Raw genomic sequence first — 10,222 nt, 5'->3', positions numbered from 1 at the left:
GAAATGCTAGGAGAAGAAAATTGGGGATGGCAGGAGTTCGCAGCTCAACTGGAAGGAGAAGAAAATTGGGGGCTGCAACCATTAGTAGCTGCTGATCAACTCGGTAACTCATCACAAGGAGAAGAAAATGGAGTCAATAGAATTAAGAGAATTAATGTTGTTGCTACAGAAAGAGCTGGTTAATTCAGTTAATTCTAAGCACCTAGCTTTCAATTCAGAAATGTATAACATTATCCATCACAATACGCTTCCATCCTTTTAAGTCATGTAATTATCTGGAGTGGTTTCGTTGTCAACATGATGTTACCTTACCCACGTACCCACCCTCTTTGTTTACCCTCGCCAAATTAAAAAGATTAATTTACTCATCCCACCCCCTTATTCCCAAAATATAAGTAAATCCACTTTACCATGCATTGTGAATTTGCCACATAAAGCAACTTGCAAAAAGTTCTTTTTTCTTTTTTTTAACTGCTCTTTTAAAGTGTACTATTTCCATAATTTGTCACCATCAAAAACACTAGGTGTACATCCATTTATTAATTCTTTCACGCAAACTCCAAATGTAGCATGTACGCACAGAGTCACATTGAGGCTTGGGCCATTGAACTAAGACGATTCTTACTATAACATTACCATCATAGTGGATGAATGACATGTGTTATAAAAAAGTAGTCATGTGACACATGTCACTCATCCACTATTGTGGTAATGCTCGATCATCATGGTGAGCAAAAATGAATCTTAGTGCATTATTCATCAAACTTGTTGAAGACTAGCTAGCTAAGTAGCTAAGTTAGGAGAACGTCCTTGGATCCATTTGATGAGTGGAGCTCATAGAATTAATTCCAATAATGGAGGCCGGTGTGACTGCATATATGGGCCCTATATATATAGTTGATGCATGTGTACCTAACCAATTGCTAATATTATGTCCACTACTCTCTGCATTTTCCAAACCAAAATGGACCATGTTTGTGTACGTTCCCAAATATTCCATGTTTCGCTTTCAAGCATGTCGATCAATTAGTCAATCAACTTGACCTTCACGCCAAGCTCTCTCTAGCTCTCTCTGTGTACTTGTAAGTATATATATACCTCACATCCATGCACCAGAGAATGTCATGCTCATGCATTCAGAATTTTGATCGCCTAATTAATAACCCATATATATATTCTCAAAGTTTCATTATGGCTCGCTTTTATGTGCTATTACTTCTTACCCTTCTCTTTGTTTTAGCCTTCTGTATGCCGTCCTTGGAAGCCAGAAAGTTACTGGTGGTGAGAGTTGAAAATGATGAAAAGGGTGATCATCATGAGCTTTCTTCTGAGGACAGTACTGTGGTTCCTGAGCAGTACTACTACAGTAGGTCATCACCTTCTCCGAGTGATCACAGAGACCATGCAGTGCCAAGCAACACCGACCGGATTTTACAGTCAGTCCCAAGCCCAGGAGTTGGCAATAATTAATTATAGTAATATGCAAGGCGGAGCTAGCTAGGATTATAAATATATACATATTAACATGCAAAACTTACATGTTACGTACAACTTAGAACTAAATCATCCTTTTATTCTTGTTTATGTTTTATGTGTTGGAAAGGAGCCATTAGCTTCAAGTACAAGCTAGCTTAATTCCCATTAGCCTTTACATGCTATAATCTTTATATTAAAGCAGTGTTTAAAAAGCTTAATTCCCATTAGCCTTTATGTATGTGACAACGCCGGCCACTTGTATATTATATATATGTATAGCAATAAAGTTTTTAAGTTCTGGACATTATTACTTTATTTTCTGTTTATTGTTTCTCTGAGTCTTTTTTGGTAAACAAGACAATATTGGGATGCATCTTTATATACGAATCGAATCCTATACTCTTATTTTATTTATATAAGTAAAATATAATGTTAGAGATTTCAAATTTGTATTCTAAATTTAGATATCAAATGACGCGACAGTACTTGTTGTAAATAAATTAGTTTCAAAGTGGACTCATATATGAGTGTATGAAATATTGTCATATTATTTGTTATCCAAACTTGAGAGATAAATTTGAGATTTCTAACATTACTCATAAGTAATAACTTCTAAAATGGACACCCGAAATCTTGATAGTGATGAAGTAAATAACTAATTTCTTCTTGGTACTAAGTAAATAGCAAATTTCAAGGAAGAAAGTGGAAGAAAATTGAGCCATTGATAAAGTTGGCTTGTAAAATCAATCCAGAACCATATCAAGTATTTTCCCTATTCTGAAATATCTTCGCTGTAGATTCTTTATTATTTTATGCATCCTCTGTTTTTTTGGGACGGATTGCATATCCTCTGTTTAGATACCATGAAAATTAACCCTGAAAAACAAAAAGAAAAGGAAAACATAAGGCCAAATCTTATTGTAACTTCTGTTTAATGGAATCCCAAAGGCAACCGACCTGATTTTTCCAACTAAGAATTGGCACAACAAAGAAATTTCCTGAAAGCATTTACTTTGATGATTATTGCTATTTGCACACCTTTTTTTTTTTCTTTTTACACACCTTTTTTCTTCATTTATTGAATTACAATTCGAACCCCTAATTCAAATTATCATTATACCCTCATTGCACACCCCAAACCAGCCATCACCAGTTCACCACCTCCAAGTGCACACCCACCCCAACCATCGCCGGCGCCGGCGCCTGCCATTCTTTCTCCTCTCTCTCCTATCTCCCTTCCTCTCTCTTTCTTCTATCCCTCTATGTCCTCACCCCGACGCCGGCCACCCTCAGCCACCCCGCCGCCGGCAAGGTCGCCGGCGGTCTTCTCTGTCCTTCTCTGTTCCAGATCAGATCGGTGACGCCCATCCCCTCTGCGCCCAGCCTCGCCCCTCCCCTCTGCGCCCAGCCTCGCCCCTCCCCTCCGCACCTAGCCTTGCCCTGCCCCACCTGATGCCAATATCGAAGGAGAAGGAGAAGGAGAAAGAGAAAGAGAGGGGAAGAGAGAGAGAGAGAGAGAGAGAGGAACTTCGGCGACGGCCTGGGTTGGCTGTGGGGTGCGGGGGTGGGTTGGCTGTAGGTGTGCAAGGGTGGAGTCGGGCTGAGTTGCTGCGGGTGTGTGTGTTTTTTTTTTTTTTTGAGTGTGGGTAATTTGGAATTTTAAGGGTGTGTTTTGAGAAATTGTGAAATTTAAAATATTTTATGGGTGTGTAGAAGTAAAGTGTGTACAAAAAAAAAAAAAAAAAAGTGTGCAAATAGCAGCACTCATTTTAAATCGTTTTGTACCTGCAAAACTTTCTTAGGAATCAGTTTCTCTATAACAAACAAACGCACAATTAAAGCCCTCTTGTAGCAAATACAAAATACAAAAATTACAGCAGCCCTTCCGAATAGCTATGGTGAGGTTTTAAATAAAGTGACAATTTATACTTGTGATTTCTGTGAAGAATTAGTGAATAGTTATGGGTGCAATTCTCGAAGATGCCAAGGGTTCAAAGACTTAATTGTCAAATTGAATGGATCCTTTGAAAGTTGTGAGTGGATCTTTTGAAAGTTGTTGGTGGATCCTTTCTTTGTCAATGGAACATGATTTACTTGCACTCGTAGCTTAACCATATGAAATCGGCTTCATTTCTGAGACTCCACGTGTGAGTTTGCTAGATATAATTAGTTTTAATTAAGAGCTGTGTGTTTGTTATTAATTGCTTGTGTTTGTGATAGTTTCTCACTTTGCCTTTTGCCTTTTTAACTATTTCTCATTAGAAAACACTAATTCTGTCACTTCACATTCATAATCCCAGCAGTTGATGAGGTAGCTCAGTTGGAAGAGTCGTCAAATTGTCCCTCCACACAATCCCTCTCACCTTGAATCAAAAAAAATCTCCGTAGTATCCCATATCTATTACAAATCATTTTTATATCAATTCTGAGTAAATGAGAGATTTAGGGGGTGTCGATCTATCGGTTCAAAATAATTGATTAACTTGTGAATTCCATCAGTATATATTAGCAAAGTACATGCATTTAACCACCTAGTTAGATTCAATGGGGTTTGGGCAAATCCAATGCATCAGTTTTACTGTATGCTACAGGCTACAGCTCAGCTCGAATGATCATATGCCTTACATTTAATTCAAACCATAAGCTCTGATACAATTTGTGGGGTTTTAAACTTAAATGTGATCCACCAGCCCTTCCAATTGTACATTTTACTGCCATTATACTCCTAACAAAAATTGTTTAACAAGTCTCAAGTACTTCCATTTTACAGTCTCTTTCCTGTTGTTGACTCAACACGTACCCATGCCAATCTCTTTTCTTCTTGCCCTGCACTTGAAGATTTGGTTATAGATGGACATCTTGGAAATCTTGAAGATGATTTAGTTTTGAATTCAATTGTCTCTGCACCCAAATTAACAAAAAATACTACAATTTTGCGCGCAAGACATCTAATCAAACAAAGCCAACATTAAATTGAATAAGGTGACAATTCATACTAGTGAATTCTTTGAAGAATTAGTGATGAAGTTATATATGGCAGAAATTTTCAAAGTTGCCAAGGGGTTGAAAGACTTGTCAAATTCATGAATGGATCCTTAATTTGAAAGTTGTGAATAAGTGATCCTTTCTTTGCTTATAGAACATGAATTCAATTATTTGCCGTTGTAGCGTGAACCTTATGAAATCCACTTCACTTCTGGAACTCACTTGACAGTTCTATAATTAGTTTTCACCATATTGTCAGAGCTATAGTTGTTTTTGTTTGTGTTTCTTAGCTATATAAATTGTTTTACTATACTGTAACTTGAAGCCTCTATTTGATGGACGGGGTCGCATTGGACGAGGTTGGATTATATTGAAGTGTCATCGTCGCTCAAGAGGTCGAGAGAGGTTTTTTAGCGCTTGAGCTAGCGAGAGTCGCTTTTAAACTTTTTTTTTTTTTGGTTTTGAAGTACTTCTAGTTTGCTAATCAATTATTTCGTTGGATAGTGTTATGGTCACATACAATTACTTTTCTTTAGATGAATTATGATTTAAATTAAGGTTCATTGACTTTAGGTACCAAATTATAATGTTTTTTCATTTCAACTACTAAAACATTTATGTCATTTCACTTTAGGTACTAAATTTCAGTTTAGGTACCAACTTTAAAAAGTATGGTTATATTGAACTGTGACTGTCTAACAGTCATAACTTTTTTATTGATTTGTTGTTTTTTCAATATTTTCAAGGCTTAAACTTTAATATTTAGTCTTTGGGTTATAGGATTTCATCTCCCAAACCTAAATCAAAAGTATGAAACCCTTAAAAATTTGGATTTTTTATAAATTTTAAATAGTCATAACTGTGACTGTTCGACAATTACAACTGTAACTGTTCAACAGTCACAACTGTATAACAAACTGATTTGTGACCTAATATAAAATGTTTTACTCTAGGTTAGTACCTAAACTAAAAAAAATTAGTGTCTTACTGCTTTATTAAAAAATTATTGACATTTGGTATTTAATCTTAATTTTCTATTTAAATTATGACTTTTCCTATATATAAGGTTTTAATGAGCTTGTAAATGATTTTAATTAAGAGTCATAGCCTCCTTGGGTGATCAAATTGAGTGTTTGCATCCTTGAGAAAAAGTGGTTGCTTGTGCATGCCTTGTGGATTAAGCAACTAGTTTAGAGCATCTCCATCCATTTTCCTATATTTCATTCAAATAATAACTCTCCAAAGGTAAAATTGAAATTTTTCGAAATCATATAAATTAAATTTGATTGGGGGGAGTTTGGGAAACCTCATCCATTCAAATTGATTTTGAAAATTTAAAAAAAAAAAAAATCTCAAATTGAGGAGATTTTAGAAAAGGATTTGAGCTATATTAAGATTGAGGGAGAAGTTGGAGATGCTCTTACTAGTGATGAATTAAAATCGATGAGTGATCAGATATATAGGTGCTCATTGTCTAAATCCTGTTTATTTTTCATTGAGGTTTACAATAAAGTAATTGGGATTACAAATAATTGCTCCAATAAAAGCAAATTAGGAGCCAATTAAGATGATGAAGACATTGGAAACTTTGGAGTTGCTTGCGTCTGTGGCTCGTAGCTTTGCATTTGGCGCAGCTGTGATGAAGATTGTGGGGATCGTGGTGTATTCGGCTTTTGTCGGCATTGCGCTTGCGCTTCTTGTGGCATTTGCATATTGGGAGATGGAGATGATGAGCATCCCAAAACCACCGCGTGACACGGCCAAGAAGCATCATCAGTACCATAAAGTAGAAGAAGCAACAACGTCCTTGAACATGGTTTCGGGCGCATTCTACTCCCCAAAACAAAAAAGTTGGACCCCGAAAGGCGAAGACGCCCACTTCATCTGCTCCAGGTAGCAGACGATTGGTGTCGCCGACGGGGTGGGAGGTTGGGCCGCTAAGGGGGTTGATTCCGGAAGGTACGCGCAACAGCTCATGAGGAATGCAGTCATGGCGGTCCGGAACCAGCCCTCAGCCAAGAATCTGGCTAGGATGATACGAGAAGGAGAGCCCTTTTGCGAGAGCTTCTAAGTTGGCAACGCCAGCAGGGCAACAACATGTGGGGGGCAAGAGGGATGATATCACTGTGGTTGTTGCTAAGATTATTTGTAAGTCAAATTAATTTTCAGGGTCTTCAAACTTCAAAGACTACCAATGCAACATAAGGAGATGCAAAGTACTAGCTAGCTAGTTTTTTTATTGAACTTTGGGTACATATACGTAGATTTTTATCTTTGGATCAGATATGATTTAATTTTTATTAAATCCCGCCATCAATCATCAATGTTCGTTCAAACGTTGTCTCACATCGTGCATTTTCATTCCACATTAGAGAAATTTTGCCTATAAATCCAATGAGGCCATGCTACATCTCCGCTTGAATGGTCATGTACCTTGTGATTCCATCGAACCATCAACTCTGATACTATTTACTGGGCAAGCGCAATGGGGTTTTAAACTTGAATGTGATACACCAGCCCTTTCAATTGTGCATATACCAAATTCCCATGCAATGCATAATACTATTAACTAGATTGCATATATGAAACTGTTTCAATCTCAATCGATCCAATCACTTTCTCAATCTTGGCAGAGTAGTTGAAGCAGGGTGAGGTTTAGAATAGGGTGATAATTTATACAGATCGATTTATGTGAATGAGAAGAGATGAAGTTATGGCAGGAAAGTTTAATGTCCCCAAGGGGTTCAAAGACTTGACAAATTGAATGGATCCTTTCTTTGTCAATGGAACGTCAATTTACTTGCATAATTGTAGCTTCTTTTTTTGGCCATGCACTAATTGTAGCTTAACCATATGAAATCGGCTTCACTTCTGAAACTCACATGTGAGTTTGCTAGCTATAATTACGGAAGCGGTGGAAATTAAATTGAGAATGGCTGTAAGAAGCATCTCGTAATCAGACCCAAGCCACGAAGAACAGTGGTGGTGACCAAGTCGATATTAGTGACAGGTTCATTGATGGATTCCAAAGCATCAGCAAGCGACTTGGCATGTTGGAGTTACTCGGACAGAGACTTGGACCCTTTGTTCATGAAGAGCAACTGAAAAGGCAAATTGGTAGAGTTGGCAAGCGAAGCCTGAGAAGAGTGCTCATGAAGACAACCAGATTGTCTGAGAAGAAGACATGCCCACCACCAAAGAGAGTAGATGTGAGATAATTGCAAACCAATGGATCGGCTTGAAACCAGGTGGTAAACTCAGGCCATCAATATACTTGAAGAGATCATGGCCAATGAGAAAAGATTTCATCTGGCTAACCCAATTAAAGAAGATAATTTGGGGAAAGTAGCGACATTGGAACCGGCCGGGAAAGGTGGAGGAAGAGGAGGAGGGGTAGCGGCAGCAGTGGAGGAAGCCATGGCAATGGAGGAACCTCTGATTGATTATGCCTCTAAGGAACAAACCTTAGTGAACAAGTAATACAAATTAACTAGGATAGCCCTACACTAATCTTGGGCGGCAAGGATTCCTTGTCTAACAGATCAATAGTAGTTATTGCTTGCAGTTGTTAGCTATAGATAGTTTCTCGATCTCTTTCCCTTTTGCAATTTTATTTTTTGTTTCTTTTGAACAATCTTGAAGATCTCATTAGAAAACGCAAGTTTTTTCACTTCAATATCTCATAAAACACGACCAACCCGTCTTAGACGAATTGGGTTGGGCCGGGCCAGCCCAGTACACTTGTTGATCGAAGGCATGTTTTCCCTTCCTATCAATAATTAACTCCCGAACCCTCTGTTTCCATAAATCATTCAGAGTCCGGACTGAAGTGATGAATAAAGGAGTTAAACTGTGGTTACTTGTGCCTTGTGGATTAAGCAATTGGTTTACGTACTAGTGATATCAGGTAATTAAAAATCCAAAGTATTTTTGGAAAACAATTAAACCCGATCAGTGATCATATATATCTGGAAATCTTCTGTATTTTGATAAGCTTTACAGATTATTAGAAGCCAAGATAATGAAGATATTGGGGTACCTCTCGTGTTCCGTTCTTGGCTTTGCGTTAGACATTGGGTTACGCTTGGCCGCCAACAACATGATGAAGATGCGCCAGTATTTCGCTTGTTTCGCCATTGTGCTTGTCGTGGCATATCCAATTTGGGTGAGGATGATCAAACGCCGTGGACTACTCCAAATCAAACTAAAACCAACCATGGCAAAGAAAAAAGTTGCAGGAACGTTCTTGAACATGGTTTCGGGGGCATTCTACTCCCCGAAACAAAACAGTTGGACCCCTAGAGGGGAAGACGCTCACTTCATCTGCTCCGAGAAGCAGACGATTGGCGTCGCGGACGGAGTGGGAGGGTGGGCCAAAATGGGAGTGGATTCCGGAAAGTACGCACGACTGCTCATGAGGAATGCAGTCGTGGCTGTCCGGAACCAGCCCTCCGGAGCAGTCGACCCGAGAAAGGTCTTGAAGGAAGCTTACAAAAACACAAACGGCATTAAAGGGTCGTCGACGGCTTGCATTGTGACGCTGAACAAAGAGGGAGTGTTGCATGCTGTGAATTTGGGGGACAGTGGTTTCATGGTGTTTAGAAACAGCAAGTTGGTGTACCAATCTCAACCTCAGCAACATGGTTATAACTATCCGTACCAGTTGGGTGAGGACAGCCGGGACCGTCCTGACTCGGGTATGGAGATCAAAATTAGTTGGGTTGAGGGAGGAGATGTTGTGGTGGTTGGGACTGATGGGTTGTTGGACAATGTGTTCCCGAGTGAGATTGAAGAGATCATTAAGCGGTGCACCGGAGAAGCGGTGGGGCAGCAACCAGAGGAGCTGGCGAGGATCATAGGAGAAGTGGCTTTGCGTAACTCGGTGGACAAGGAGAAGGAGAGCCCTTGTGAGAAAGCGTCTAAGTTGGCAATGCCATTCAACGTACATTTGGGGGGCAAAAGGGATGATATCACTGTCGTTGTTGCCCACATTTTAATTTCCAACTCAAATTAATTCATTTTCAAGGTCTTCAAACCTCAAAATAAACATAAGGGGATGCATATATAATACTAGCCAGTCTTTGAATTTAATTTTCGGTATTTAGATTTTCGTTTTTATTATCTTTGGATAAGATTGAATTTTCATTACATTCCGCTCATTTTGAGTGTTTGAAACATTGTGTCATGTCATGCAATTTCATACCATTTTATATATACAACTTTCACTCAGTTTATGTGATTTGCCTAATTTTATTTTAGAGTGTTCATAGAAGCGACATGCGCATGTGTGTGCGAGTGTGTATAAAAGTCTACCAGTAAGTCCTTTAATAGGACAAAAACTTTCTAGAAACAGTTTTTTTGTTTTCATTAATAATAAATATAAATGGAATAAGGAAAAAAAAATTTAAAATTATAAGGACCAACATTTTAAACAATAAACAAAGACTAGTCTGGGCCTGCCTTGAGCAATTTTGTCTTGTGTTGGGTTTGCAGCCTTGCAGGCTACCTCAACCACAATGAGCCCATCTTTCTACTTCGACCTGAACCTGCCCACAAAACTCTTCAACATGTGGAAACGTAGAGAGATTTGACCCAAATTGTGTCATGTTGATTTCATTTTTTTCTCTGACCTTCCAGATTGAAAATGGTCCTCTTTTAAGAGCTCCATCAATTCCCATTAGCGACACATGCAATAAAGTAGCGTGTGTAGCCGCATTACATGAACAGCAGCTGCTCAATTGAGAAGAATTATTGAGGAGAC

Source organism: Dryas octopetala, chromosome 1, assembly GCF_963921425.1.
Source record: "Dryas octopetala chromosome 1, drDryOcto1.1, whole genome shotgun sequence".
NCBI classification, from domain to species: Eukaryota; Viridiplantae; Streptophyta; class Magnoliopsida; order Rosales; family Rosaceae; genus Dryas; species Dryas octopetala.
Note: the sequence above shows the minus strand (reverse complement) of the source record.